The sequence below is a fragment of the Oncorhynchus masou genome, chromosome 26 (genome assembly GCF_036934945.1).
Source record: "Oncorhynchus masou masou isolate Uvic2021 chromosome 26, UVic_Omas_1.1, whole genome shotgun sequence".
Lineage (NCBI taxonomy): Eukaryota > Metazoa > Chordata > Actinopteri > Salmoniformes > Salmonidae > Oncorhynchus > Oncorhynchus masou.
This window is the reverse complement of record NC_088237.1, coordinates 4051384-4067320: the sequence shown is the minus strand read 5'-3', so window position 1 is coordinate 4067320 and position 15937 is coordinate 4051384.

Sequence of the window (15937 nt, the reverse complement as noted above, 5' to 3'; positions counted from 1 at the left end):
TAAAAGAGCAAAGATACCAATATGTCCAGGTAAGACGTCTGAGGTTACATACACAGCTATACAAAATATTTACAGTTAAAAAAAACACTAGCATTTCTACAGTAAAACTGTGCACTTACTGTTTTTCAGAGAGTAATGGAGGTGGAAGCACTGGAAAGACCACATTCATTTGTATTTATCGATGAAGCTGGATTTAACCTTGCCAAAACACGGCGCAGAGGAAGGAATGTTATAGGTCAAAGGGCCACTGTGGAGGTTCCAGGCCAAAGGGGGGGAAATATCACCATGTGTGCTGCAATGGCCAATGATGGTTTGCTTCTCAACACACCACTCATTGGCCCATACAACACAGAAAGGCTTATAGCTTTCCTAGAACAGTTCTATGCTCAGCTAGTGCCAGCAGAACAGGGGGAGCCAGTAAGAAACCCCCAAATTTTTGTCATAGTTTGCGATAACGTTGCTTTTCACCACTCTGCAGCTGTCACAGATTGGTTTGCAGCACATCACAGATTTATGGTTTTGTACCTGCCTGCATATTCACCCTTCCTCAACCCAATAGAGGAGTTTTTCTCTGCCTGGAGGTGGAAAGTGTTTGGTCACCACCCACATGACCAAATGTCTCTTTTGGAAGCCATGCGTGCCGGATGTGAGGACACGAGTCCAGAGGACTGCCAGGCACTCCAGAAGGTTCTTCCCCAGGTGCATGGCAAGAGAAAACATTAGATGTGATGTTGAAGAAAACCTGTGGCCTGATGCTAGAGAGAGGCAGGATTAGCCCCTCAATTATTTGTTTGAATTACAGTATGTACTTTTAGTTTCTACCTTTTTTTCTCATTACTGTAATTCCGTAAATTACTACAGACTATTGAAGCAAACTGCTAATTTTCATTTACCTTAAAGAATTGTTATGTTCTAAAAAATTTAATAAATCATGTGAAAGAATGTCACTCTTTTCTTTGAAGAAAATATTATTTTGTATGAAGTCACTGAAATTGTTCAAACTGTAAAGATGAAAAGTTTGTATTTTCTGTATTGGTGTTTGATGCCAGTGTTTTTACTCTCAGTGTGTTCTGAGTGACAGTGTGTGTTATCTCAGTGAGGGTTGTGCATAGTGTTTGGCTGCACTGAGCGTGTTTTGAGCCATGTGTTAAGAGTTGTGATGCTTGGAATGAGTTTTGCAGGTGATGTGAACTGTTTAGCTCAGTTGACTGTTGGTAGTGCAGACTGTAGTTAGAGTTTTCCACATGTGACTCCAGTTGTGCCCACTGACGTTTAGCAATCGAAAAAAACTGTAATACACAAGTTAATTTGTCCCAGTACTTTTGGTCCCCTAAAATGGGGGGACTATGCACAAAAAGTGCTGTAATTTCAAAATGGTTCACCCGATATGGATCATTATTCTCTCAAATTAAAGCTGACCGTCTGCACATTAACGTCATAATCATTGATTCATTTCAAATCCAAATTGCTTGAATACAGAGCCAAAATAACAAAACTTTTGTCAGTGTCCCAATACTTTTGGAGCTCAATGTGACTATGAATGACATGCATGTAAAGTATGTGGTACAGTACAGTGTGTGAGCTTGGCTGTGTAAAGGCAGATTGTTGAGTGAAGCATAAATGAACGAGACTATATAATGTATTGTGTCAGACACAGACCTTGTGCCACTTGCCTGCCTTCTGTAACTGTTGCACTCTGATGACATTCATCATTTGGATAAGCCTGTGATGACCAGGGGCAGCATGGTTAGTGTATTTTAGTTGTGTACTATATAGGGAATATGGTGCCATTTGAGAAACTGCCGTAGTTTGCCATTATAATTGCTATTGGCCTTACTCAGGGATTGGCATGGCAACGCTGGGCCTGGAGAGCTGTATACGATGTGTATAGTCTGTTCTCCAAGCATAGCACTAACACACCTGATTAAACTAGTCAACTAAACATTGTCTTCTATTTAGATCATGATTAGTTTAATCAAGTGTGTAAGTGTTGGGCTGGAACAAAAGCCTGCACAAACGTCAGACCTCCAGAACAGGAAGTGGCAGTTTACTTGGATTTTTTGTAAGGTCTTAATAAACAGATTCACCCGTTTTGAGTGTTATATTGTTTTTGTGCATCTCTGAGTGATGTTTTGTCGATTCCCAGGTTAATTTCATGTGCATCTGAGCTATTGCTCTTCAAGCAAGCAGAAATTCGGCAGGTATGACGTAGCATTGTGAAAAGCCGCTCTCACTACACTGGATGTTACTAGGAATACGACTTTTAGACCACAAAAGAATCTATCAATGTCAGTTTTCAATACGGGACAATGTCATAACGTTGGAGGTTGTCTTCTCTCGAATGAGACATTGATCATATTTTGGTGATATTCCTACCTCGGGAAATGTGTAATTTAACAGAGGGGCCACCACATTTCTCCTATTTGTCTGCCTCTTCAGTCCAGGGTGCATTGCATGGTGCCATTGCGAATGTCAAACTCCCCTCTGCGAGGCACATCATTCTGCAGGTTGAACATGGTGAGATTGTAGACTCCTAATTTGATGGTAAATCGATTTTACAGCTATCTAGTAGGCTACTTCACATGCTGATATTGACTTTGGTATTATTGTGTGTTGCTACATTTGCTAGTTAGCTACCTAGCTGGCCAGCCAGCCCATAGAGAGAGCATTGCTGTCATAATTACTTGGCTAAACTGTAAACGGCATAAATTGGTTGAATTACCATTGTTTCAACGTAATTTGTCAACATATTGTGAAGTGCAATCTATGTGGAAAATACATTGGATTTAAAAAAAGTCAAAACTGTTGTTTTGAGGGTGAAATTTCAGCCACGGAATGTCACCATGGTAACCACAGTTCAACATAGACAAACCTTGAGTAAAATATGTTGAATTTGTACATTTAAAACAACGTCAGATCTTCCACGATAAGCAAAAAAACTATAGGCAACTTGGCAACACTTCCTCCTGAAGACTATCTACAGCTACAGTATCCTTTGGTCTACCATCCAGGGTTTTAACCAAGCCCTGCTAAGCTATGATATTTGTCACTGACTACTACCAATGTGCTATCAGGAGAATGATTGCTGAGAGAGATATCCACTTTAAAAGCATCTGCTAAATGGCTTATAAATTAACAAATGATATGATGGATTCACATCTCCATCTCAACCAAAAGTTAAAGTTAAAGACTGGGATTAAACCAGATGGAACTATCCAAGCAGGAGATACATCTCCTTAAAATGTTGACATTTGGTTGCGTTGTCAACCAAACACAATTCACTATCACTTTAGTAATACAGTAGATTACCTAAAGCAATCTTACCATGTAACATTCAACCTTAAAATTAGTAGCACATATATGTCCACATTGTGAGGTTACTTGGTCTGTAAATGTATTGTTATGTAATCATATAAAGCTTACATGTTCAAAATAGGTCAGTGGAGATCTTCACAATTGCTGTAATAGTATGTGCAGAATCTCGAACGGCATTTCTAACTTGTACCGAGTACTTTTAATGTCTCAAAAGCTCTGGTGGCCGTGAGGCCGATACGTAAAGCTTATTAAAGAGCAGTGATACTAGCAAGACCAGTGTGTCTAACTTCCTTCTCATTTATTCAACTGTTACCCATGCACCTGCAAAAAAAGATAGCTCAGATGAGCGAGTGCCTTTTGAATCTCGACTGTAATCTCAACTGAAATCCAAGTCATTTGGTTCTGCTAATAGATGAGGAACAGTGATAACACATCAATATGTTGTATAATTAAACAAAATATCTCAATTGTAATCCTGTTGAACTTTACAATGATTGAAGCACAGTGATAGACATTTGGGAGAAAACTAAACCAAAAATAGTTTTTCCATTGGATTATTAATACATATATATTTTTGTATCATTATTCAAGCAAGGAGTCATCGTTGATACCAGGGTCTCTTTCACGAGGGAGTCCTGCATATACAATTTCATAGACATCAAATTCAAATATAAAATACAGCACGACACAAATGTTCAAGAAAAATGGTTACATTCCTCAATAAGAATGTCCCCAGTCAATATATTTAACTGCCTGAGCGGCAACAGAACATACATTTATAATGTATTTTGTAGATGGTTCCAGTAATGAGGTGCTTTAAAAAACTAAAAGTGGATTTTTTCTAGTTCGCTGGAGACCCGAGGAACCTCAAGAGTTAACCATCCTTGTGAATAGGTTTTGTATCTTATGTTATTATATTTTAATAGCGGAGTTAGGTAAGTCGGAATGTAGTAGAGCTTTGTAAACAAAAAGGGAATAGTGAAGAGATCTACGGGACTTTAATAAGTTATGCTTCTAGATAGTTGACGCAACATAACATATTGGAAAATGGGACCTCATTCACTCATAGGGCTCTGGTCAATGGAAACACACTATATAGGGAATAGGGTGCCATTTGGGACACACTACAGCGGGCCTGACAGTTCCAGTTTCAGATGTGTAGCTGGTCTAGTTTAGTTTCTCTAATTAACGCACACACTACAGCGGTACTGACAATCCAGGTTCAGATGTGTAGCTGGTCTAGTTTAGTTTCTCTAATTAACGCACACACTACAGCGGTACTGACAGTCCAGGTTCAGATGTGTAGCTGGTCTAGTTTAGTTTCTCTAATTAACACACACACTTGCTTTTTAAAACATTCAAACAGCTCGAAAAAAAAATACATACCACATCGAAGGACAATTAGTCACCACAAGCCAAGGGTTTTTGTGCTGGGTACATGCAAAACTGATTAATGTTACTCAAAATTTTGGCCCATGTGTGCAAGAAATCAGTGTGTGTGTATGTGTGTGTGAGTGAGAGTTAGCGAGCAAGCAAGTGATCAATCTGTGATAGCTAATATGGTGTGTGTTTCTTTGTCTGTGAACATGTGAGCGCTGTGCGTGACACTGCGTGTGGGCGGAAATGTGTGTGTTTCCATCCAGTTGCGTCAGCGTGCTGTTATTAACGTGGTCAGACAGCAGGTCATTGCTCTCTCAGGGAGCACCAGCTCTCTTATCTGACTGGCTGCTCTCCATCCCACATAAACTAAACATTATTAAAGATTAGTAAATGGCTTCAGCTGGGACTGCAGGTTGGCTCTGAAAAGCAATTAGTTCTCAACCAATATCTGTTTTGGATTTCAATGTTAGAGCCAGAGGGAGAAATGACAACTCTTTGCTGCAGTCTTGTAGAGATACGGAGAGAATGAGATAGAAAAATAGTGAGCCAGAGAGAGAGAGAGAGAGCGAGAGGGAGAGCTCTATTTTCATGTAATCTGACCATAACACCGGTTACAATCTCAAGTTCTCATGCGGTTTAGCAAGCTCCCAGCATTTACTTTTGTTGGACGACATGAAAATAGAGCTCTTTGGCCACGCACACCAGTGGTGGCTTTGGCATCTAAATAAGGATGCGTAAGCAGAAAGGTCAACAGCATCACAAACTTTACCCAGTACCAGGACATTTTAGCCAAAAACCTGGTTGCCTTTGCTAGGAGGCTGAAACTTTGCCACAAGTGGATATTCCAGCAAGTAAATAGCCCCAACAAACATAAAAATCCACAAAGAAATGGATAATTGACCACAATATCAACATCTTGCAATGGCCATCTCAGTCTCTGGATTTGAACCCCCTTGAAAACCTGTGGTTTGAATTTAAGTGGGCAGTCCATAAACTCAGACGAAGGATATCAAGGATCTGGAAAGATTCTGTATGGAGGAATGGTCTAAGACCCCCCCCCCAATGTGTTCTTTCATCCCCAATTGTTTTTGTTTTATTAAAAAAGGCTCATTGCTGTTATCCTCTCAATGTGAGGTGTTAAAAGGTATTGAAAACATGGATGCCATATAATTTTGAGAAAAATAAAAACTTTTTGTTGTATAAAATAATATACTTCTAAAAAAAATGTAGCATACAATATAGCTCAGAATATGTATTATATATTTCATACAGTGTTTTTTGCTCATTTTTAGCAAGGGTCCCAATAACTTGTGTTAGGTCGTGAGTACATGGGTGTGTCTTTTTCTTGGTGCATGACGGTTTTGGAAGGGTTATTTTGGGGGTTGATTTCTAGAATCTACACTCAGCAATAGGTCGTTATCAATAAAAAGTCGCATTAATAAAGTAGAGTATTTCTCACATGTTGGTATTATGAGTTCATCTCTATAATTATTTTGTTTATATATTTTTAAGTATTGTTTGTGCATTGCCAGTCAGGGGTGCCAATAATGTTGGAGCCCACTGTAGATGGCTATATGCAAATATTGTTTGATTTGCTTGCCATCTATACTGGTGATGACAGTAGTCAGACTGACAACTTTACCAGGACGAGGACTTGCCAAATTCTTACCAAAAGCCTAATCTCTGATGAAGCAAGCTAAATGACACGTTGTTTGCCTAGCTAGCTACTTGCCAAATGCGTCAACTTCTCTCACGTATCTGAAAATAAATAATAAGTTGATGTTTACTGATCATGAAAACCGTACAGTTATTTGCTGTAAAACTCTGATGATAGAGCTAAATGTGGAATAATCGGAAATGTGTAGTTCTGACTATGCTCTTCAAGAGGTGATGATATTTAAACCAAATAGTTATAACATTTATTGAACAATCCCTTTGAAAATGGCACATCGTCAATGGTTTTAGCAGAGCTGGGGGTCTCCTTGCCCCCCAGCAGTCAAATCGAACGCTCTGCATTGTATTGTGACGTTTTCTTGATTACGACTTATAGAAACAATTGATTGAAGGTTGGTAAATAGTATGTGTTCCATTATTCTGGAGGACATTAAAATTCCTTTCATTCATCATTCCAAGCCTTCATTTGGCAGACTGTGACCAATCAGTGTGCTCAGAATAGTAACTCACGGAAACCCATAGGAGTGGTCACCATCTTGTTCTGAGTCATGATCACTTTCGGAGTCAAAAAGCAAGCTGAGTTTTACCGCTCTGAATTTTTTTTCAACATGCCTTACCACGTGTAAGCCTATGCAACATTAAACTAATAAAAACAGTTCTGTAGGAATGAGGTTTGTGCTGTAGGCCTAATACATAATCACAGCATATTGGCTATATGCTTGGCCTGCCAATGTTGTTCTTTCTCAGACCATATTATATTTAAAAAATCAAGCTTTGATAAAAACATTAACCTCTTGAACCTCTGGGGGCAGTATTTTATTTTTGGATGAAAAACGTTCCCGTTTTTAACAAGATATTTTGTCACAAAAAGATGCTCGGCTATGCATATAATTGACAGCTTTGGAAAGAAAACACTCTGACGTTTCCAAAACTGCAAAGATATTGTCTGTGAGTGCCAAAGAACTAATGCTACAGGCGAAACCAAGATGAAATTTCATACATGAAGTGAGACAGATTTTGGAGGCGCTGTGTTCCAATGTCTCCTTATATGGCTGTGAATGCGCAAGGAATGAGCCTGCACTTTCTGTCGTTTTCCCAAGGTGTTTGCAGCATTGTGACGTATTTGTAGGCATATCATTAGAAAATTGACCATAAGAGACTACATTTACCAGGTGTCCGCTCAGTGTCCTCAGTCAAAACTATTGCGTAATCTCCAGGTGCGTGCATTTTTCCATTTTGAAGAGAGGAGAAACCAAACTGCAACAAGTGATTTATCATCGAATAGATATGTGAAAAACACCTTGAGGATTGATTCTAAACAGCGTTTGCCATGTTTCTGTCGATATTATGGAGTTAATTTGGAAAAAAGTTTGCGTTGTAATGACTGAATTTTCATTTTTTTTTCTTAGCCAAACGTGATGAACAAAACAGAGCGATTTCTCCTACACAAATAATCTTTTTGGAAAAACTGAACATTTGCTATCTAACTGAGAGTCTCCTCATTGAAAACATCCGAAGTTCTTCAAAGGTAAATTATTTTATTTGAATGCTTTTCTTGTTTTTGTGAAAATGTTGCCTGCTGAATGCTAGGCTTAATGCTATGCTAGCTATCAATACTCTTACACAAATGCTTGTGTAGCTATGGTTGAAAAGCATTTTTTGAAAATCTGAGATGACAGTGTTGTTAACAAAAGGCTAAGCTTGTGAGCCAATATATTTATTTCATTTCATTTGCGATTTTCATGAATAGTTAACGTTGCGTTATGGTAATGAGCTTGAGGCTATAATTACACTCCCGGATACGGGATTGCTCGTCGCAACAGGTTAATTTACTGTACCAAATGGTACCTGTATTTGATGGTCAGTCTCAGCGAAGGGAGGGAGAGAGAGAGCAGCAGAGGGTCTGCCTCTCAGTCCCTGCTCTCTTCCTTCCTCCTGTGAGACTGACAAGAGAGAGGGCCACAAATGCATGTTGTTCCTATGAACAGATGAAGTGAAATATTCCTAGATATTACAATAGACACAATGAGCTGCAAAGAATAAAAATGCAATACACTTGATTTAGCTCTACTGGTTTACCGGGAGGTGGAATCTGTCCCTTCAGACAAATTAAATGGTTCAAAATGGGAACACGTTGCCTACCCGGTTTGCAAAAAATAGCAGCGCAAGGCTTTGTCATTAGATATTCTACAGAAATGTTTGGTGATCGACTCGGAATGCCTTGAAGATCGACCGGTTGGTAACCACTGATCTAGGAAGTCTAAACGGTCTCTGATCAGACACAGGAAAGATGAGCCAGCAGGGGAACGGGATGATTACAGAGCCTAAATTATGTCCAGATGAGATGTTACAGTCCTGACATTACGGTGATGACAGGGAGCGTCTGATCCTCTCTGTTCTCAACTAAGAGCTCCTGTCCTGTGTGGGGGATGACTTCCTATCACATGTCAGGGGTTAGGGGTTATATAGATCAGAGAGATGGATATAAAATAATTAAGACATGTTACATGACTGACCCCTATGTCACTTGTGATGTGCTGATGAGCTATACATAAGGTGTGGGTTTTCTAGATTACATTGTATCCTACATCCTACGAGCAATCCTGGGGCTGTGTCATGCCTGATATGTAAATGCCTACACCTAGAGAACAGAGAGAGATATAGAGCATGTCTGTTACATGTTACAGGCCTGACCCCTGTGTGACTTGTGATGTGTTGATGAGCTATACATAGGTTGGAGTTTCTTGTATGACATACTTTAGAATGATACCAGTACTATACAACAGGTGGGTCTAATCCTGAATGCTGACTGGTTAAAACCGCATTTGAGCGGTTGCCACCGGCTAAATCTATGATGTTGAAATGCCTATTTACTCTATTCCATCTGACTGCGCAATCCACTGTCTCATCAGCCCAAGCAAGCAACGTATAAACTTGATCTCCATTATAGAAAGCATCCAGACATTATCTCATTCTTTTACACTAACATTTAGTTTTCAACAGCGGAGATTTGTATAAACCTTGCTGTGTCTGTCCGACATTTGCAACATTGTTTCAATTTTCAAATTCGATCTGAGTGAGTCGGGACGAGACAGACAGACAGGCAACGTTTCTCAACCAGTTTAAATCACGATTCAGCTGCCATCATTTTTATAGATAAAAAAAAAAAATGTAATTTGAAAAAAGATGTAACGAAACGCAGCTAATTTTCAGTCTTTCCAGCTTCAGTTTGAAGTGATTCTGTTACTGTATATGTGTTGTTGGAAAGCTCCTCTGAACAACAGTGTCCTGACAAATAAGCACATTTTCTATCCCAGGCGAAATCGCGTCTCATCAGCTTATTGTTATTGATGTATGCAAATAAATGTCACTAGAAAACAGTTTATGCAAATGCAGATACTTTGCTGTTATTCTGGCTGCACTTCGTCTTGGGCTTAACAAGTGGCGCAGCGGTCTAAGGCACTGCGTCTCAGTGCCAGAGGCGTCACCACCTGGTTTGAATCCAGGCTGCATCACATCCGGCTGTGATTGGGAGTCCCATAGGGCGGCACACAATTGGCCCAGCGTTGTCCAAGTTTGGCCGGGGTAGGCCGTCATTGTAAATAACTTAAGTTAAAGTTAAATGCATTTTTTTAATAAAAACAACACCCGTGCCAATATATCCTTTAAATATCAGCTTCTTTGGAATTATTACTTAAATAAATGCCTGCAGCTGGGCATGGAGTGGGGGTTTGGCTTTGCGTCAGTTCAATCACTGTGGAGGGTGGAAATACCTGAAAGCCTCATGCAATGCATGAGCAATACAATACCTGCAACATTGACTAATGTTTTATTATTAGGTAACATGGTCTGGGTAAAAGGGCCTGAGATACTAACGTTATCTAACGTTATCTAACTAACTTCATCATTAAAACAATGTCAGATAGTTTCATCAGGGATATCCCCCTGACTTTGTATAACATTTCCTTGATATTAAAAGCAAACCATAACTCTAAAATAATGGTAGGAAAATTACTACTAAGAAATGGCAGGCTTTGAATATCATTTGATTCGGCGGGGGGGGATGGGGGGGGGTGTATCCAACAGTATTTCCTCATAATGTTCCCCTTTGGTTTCTCCAGGGAGAAAGAGATTGTGAAATAAAGTCATGATGAAGACAATGAACTTTGTCATACTTTAACAACTGGAGCAGAGAAAAAGAAGAAGAAGATCTACATACATTGGTATTTGCAGTTGCCATGAGATCAGGGGAGTCTGTTGCCTTGCCGACCTTGTCTCTAGGGATATGACCTATTCTCACAGGTACTATCTGACAAAGGTGAGCTCACATCAGTAGTATGCGTGGGGGGGAGGGGTGTGCGTGTGTGTGTGAGTGTGTAACGTTCATCGTTGGGAGAAAGAGAGGAGGACCAAGGTGCAGCGTGGTAAGTGTTCATAGCGTTTAATGAAGTACAAGAACACTGAACAAAACAATAAATAACAAACGAACAGTCCCATAAGGTGAATGACAAAAACACTAAACAGGAAATAAAGTGGCTTGCGAAACTATTCGGCCCCCTTGAACTTTGCGACCTTAAGACACATTTCAGGCTTCAAACATAAAGATATAAAACTGTATTTTTTTGTGAAGAATCAACAACAACTGGGACACAATCATGAAGTGGAACGACATTTATTGGATATTTCAAACTTTTTTAACAAATCAAAAACTGAACAATTGGGCGTGCAAAATTATTCAGCCCCTTTACTTTCAGTGCAGCAAACTCTCTCCAGAAGTTCAGTGAGGATCTCTGAAGGATCCAATGTTGACCTAAATGACTAATGATGATAAATACAATCCACCTGTGTGTAATCAAGTCTCCGTATAAATGCACCTGCACTGTGATAGTCTCAGAGGTCCGTTAAAAGCGCAGAGAGCATCATGAAGAACAAGGAACACACCAGGCAGGTCCGAGATACTGTTGTGAAGAAGTTTAATCAATCAATCAATCCAATTTTTTTTATATAGCCCTTCGTACATCAGCTGATATCTCAAAGTGCTGTACAGAAACCCAGCCTAAAACCCCAAACAGCAAGCAATGCAGGTGTAGAAGCACGGTGGTTAGGAAAAACTCCCTAGAAAGGCCAAAACCTAGGAAGAAACCTAGAGAGGAACCAGGCTATGTGGGGTGGCCAGTCCTCTTCTGGCTGTGCCGGGTAGAGATTATAACAGAACATGGCCAAGATGTTCAAATGTTCATAAATGACCAGCATGGTCGAATAATAATAAGGTAGAACAGTTGAAACTGGAGCAGCAGCACGGCCAGGTGGACTGGGGACAGCAAGGAGTCATCATGGCAGGTAGTCCTGGGGCATGGTCCTAGGGCTCAGGTCCTCCGAGAGAGAGAAAGAAAGAGAATTAGAGAGAGCATATGTGGGGTGGCCAGTCCTCTTCCGGCTGTGCCGGGTGGAGATTATAACAGAACATGGCCAAGATGTTCAAATGTTCATAAATGACCAGCATGGTCGAATAATAATAAGGTAGAACAGTTGAAACTGGAGCAGCAGCACGGCCAGGTGGACTGGGGACAGCAAGGAGTCATCATATCAGGTAGTCCTGGGGCATGGTCCTAGGGCTCAGGTCCTCCGAGAGAGAGAAGGAGAGAATTAGAGAATGCACACTTAGATTCACACAGGACACCGAATTGGACAGGAGAAGTACTCCAGATATAACAAACTGACCCCAGCCCCCCGACACATAAACTACTGCAGCATAAATACTGGAGGCTGAGACAGGAGGGGTCTACACTCAATCATATGACCCACTGAAGAGATGAGTCTTCAGTAAAGACTTAAAGGTTGAGACCGAGTTTGCGTCTCTGACATGGGTAGGCAGACCGTTCCATAAAAATGGAGCTCTATAGGAGAAAGCCCTGCCTCCAGCTGTTTGCTTAGAAATTCTAGGGACAATTAGGAGGCCTGCGTTTAAAGCCGGATTTGGATACAAAAAGATTTCCCAAGCTTTAAACTTCCCAAGGAGCACTGTGCAAGCGATAATATTGAAATGGAAGGAGTATCAGACCACTGCAAATCTACCAAGACCTGGCCGTCCCTCTAAACTTTCAGCTCATACAAGGAGAAGACTGATCAGAGATGCAGCCAAGAGGCCCATGATCACTCTGGATGAACTGCAGAGATCTACAGCTGAGGTGGGAGACTCTGTCCATAGGACAACAATCAGTCGTATATTGCACAAATCTGGCCTTTATGGAAGAGTGGCAAGAAGAAAGCCATTTCTTAAAGATATCCATAAAAAGTGTTGTTTAAAGTTTGCCACAAGCCACCTGGGAGACACACCAAACATGTGGAAGAAGGTGCTCTGGCCAGATGAAACCAAAATTGAACTTTTTGGCAACAATGCAAAACGTTATGTTTGGCGTAAAAGCAACACAGCTCATCACCGTGAACACACCATCCCCACTGTCAAACATGGTGGTGGCAGCATCATGGTTTGGGCCTGCTTTTCTTCAGCAGGGACAGGGAAGATGGTTAAAATTGATGGGAAGATGGATGGAGCCAAATACAGGACCATTCTGGAAGAAAACCTGATGGAGTCTGCAAAAGACCTAAGACTGGGACGGAGATTTGTCTTCCAACAAGACAATGATCCAAAACATAAAGCAAAATCTACAATGGAATGTTTCAAAAATAAACATATCCAGGTGTTAGAATGGCCAAGTCAAAGTCCAGACCTGAATCCAATCGAGAATCTGTGGAAAGAACTGAAAACTGCTGTTCACAAATGCTCTCCATCCAACCTCACTGAGCTCGAGCTGTTTTGCAAGAAGGAATGGGAAAAAATTTCAGTCTCTCGATGTGCAAAACTGATAGAGACATACCTCAAGCAACTTACAGCTGTAATCGCAGCAAAAGGTGACGCTACAAAGTATTAACTTAAGGGGGCTGAATAATTTAGCACACCCAATTTTTCAGTTTTTCATTTGTTAAAAAAGTTTGAAATATCCAATAAATGTCGTTCCACTTCATGATTGTGTCCCACTTGTTGTTGATTCTTCACAAAAATACAGTTTTATATCTTAATGTTTGAAGCCTGAAATGTGGCAAAAGGTCGCAAAGTTCAAGGGGGCCGAATACTTTCGCAAGGCACTGTAAGCACCCACCACTCAAAAGTGAAACCAGGCTGTCTAAGTTTGGTTCTCAATCAGGGACAATGAAATCATAGAAAAAAGAATATAGACAACCCACCCAACTCACGCCCTGACCATACTAAAACAAAGACATAACAAAAGAACTAAGGTCAGAACGTGACAGTGTGTGCAAATGCATTTTTGTTCTCCTTTTCTGTGAGCTATGCTGGGTGGTCATCCACTCATCTTCTAATCCCCATTATTAGGTGAGATTATGGTGTTCATAGTGACACGTTTCATTTAGGCAAGTATTTATCCTCCCTACTCTATTGGCCCTGCTTTGTGCCCCCATGGGATTTGGAATGTAATATAGAGTAATTTACTCTTCACTGAATTACAGATACTCTTAAATAACAGGTAAATGTACATTAGAGGTATTGCAGGGGAGAGACAAATAAGACTTGATTGTCCATTGTCATACCTTGAATGTTTTCACTCCCACGTCTGTCTCCATCTCAGCCCTGAAGAGAGGAGAATCCTTAGAGCTGACCTCATACACACATCACAGCCTGTGTTATTACAGCAGTCTAATGAACCAAATACACACCCAGTCCTCACATTTCTCCTTCCCTGGCACAGGCAGTCAACACACACACACACACACAAATAGTGTTTTATTCTATCTTTGTGGGGACCTAAAACGTATTTACATTCTAAATGTCCCTTAAACCTAACCCTAACCTAACCCTAACCCCAATTGCAAACCTAAAACTAAACCTAACCCCTAAGCTTAAAATAGCCTTTGTCCTCATGGGGACGTGGGAAATGGGAGCATTTTCCTTGTTTTACCATCCTTGTGGGGTCCCACACGCACACACGCACACACACACACACACACACACACACACACACACACACACACACACACACACACACACACACACACACACACACACACACACACACACACACACACAGTGGAATCAGTCAACAACCTTCATTAAAGCATTTTTAATGAGGGTAAAACACTTCTTACCATTTTACAGAAAGTCAGAATGATGAAGTAAACCACAGTCAGAACAGGTAGAAATATAAAGGTGTGTGAATGACAACACCCCCATCTCCTAACCAATCTCTGATTAGTTTCCATGGAGACCAACAGTATGTTTTGGTCCAGACACCTGTCTGAAGCATGGAGAGGGTGGAGGTCTGGGTGAGGATAGGGGTGTGTAATGCTTTGGCGAGGGTCGACACTGAAAGCCAATACCGACCTAGAACCAGACCTTCATGCTGAGAAATAACAGGGCTCACTCGTGCCAGATTATCAGAGGAGTGTGTGTGTGTGACCTTGCTCAGATTTTACTTTTTACTTCTCTCTCTCTCCTTTCAGGGGTACCAGGCTGGAGGGGGTAGACTGAGCAAGGGATAGCAGCACAGAGCATTGCTCCCCACAGGTCCTTATAAAGGCAGCAGACATTGGGTAAATGCTAGGTAGACGTTAGGTAAACTTAAACAGGCAGGACTCAATCGGTAGCTTTATACATAGCACCAATACGCGTCTCTGAGCTGGCACAGGCATAACTTAACATAGGGTACTGGGCAGGCATGGGCTGTGTAAGTGTGCGCGTGTCTGTGTGCACACAGGCATGCATGAATATGGGTGTGGGCAGGTGGATGTGTGTCAGTCTGTTTGTTTGGTTTGGATAGGAGTCAAGAGAAGCATATCTATATCAGAGGGATCAGCTCTTCCCTCTCTAGCTGTCAAATGGAGTAAATGGGTCAGATTCCCCTCTCGCATGTCTTTTCCTGTACTGTTGGACAGATGCCTGCCGTGCTGGCTCATAAATCTTCTCAATTTCACTGCATAACTATGCTACTCCATTAAAGCATACGACCTAATTTGAAAAAAGGGGTAATAAAATCTATACTTTCAAGCCCAATTATGGGAGCTCAGGTAGTTCTTTACACACATACACACACACACACACACACACACACACACACACACACACACACACACACACACACACACACACACACACACACACACACACACACACACACACACACACACACACACACCACACAAAACTAGTAAAGTTGTTTCAGACGGGTCTCAGAGCCAACAGTGTCAGCCTGATCAAGTCTCCAAGACTTCTAAAGGTGTCCGCATACATAGTTTCGGTTTGCTCCTAGCAGAACTTGGCTAGGAGAAGTGACCGTCTGTGCTCTCATCCTCCCTATAAAGAACTTTGCTTGAAAAACAAGAAAAAAGCAGCAATATTGCTGTCGTTGGTCCCTCTTGAGCCATCATAGCAACAACAATGCCAGAAACATTTCCTCAAAATAGTCAGAATTATTTTATGTTTTTGCCGATGAGGTCTTAGTAGCTCAATTTTACATCTAGTTAAGGTGCAGTATTTCTCAAGTTAAAAAATGTG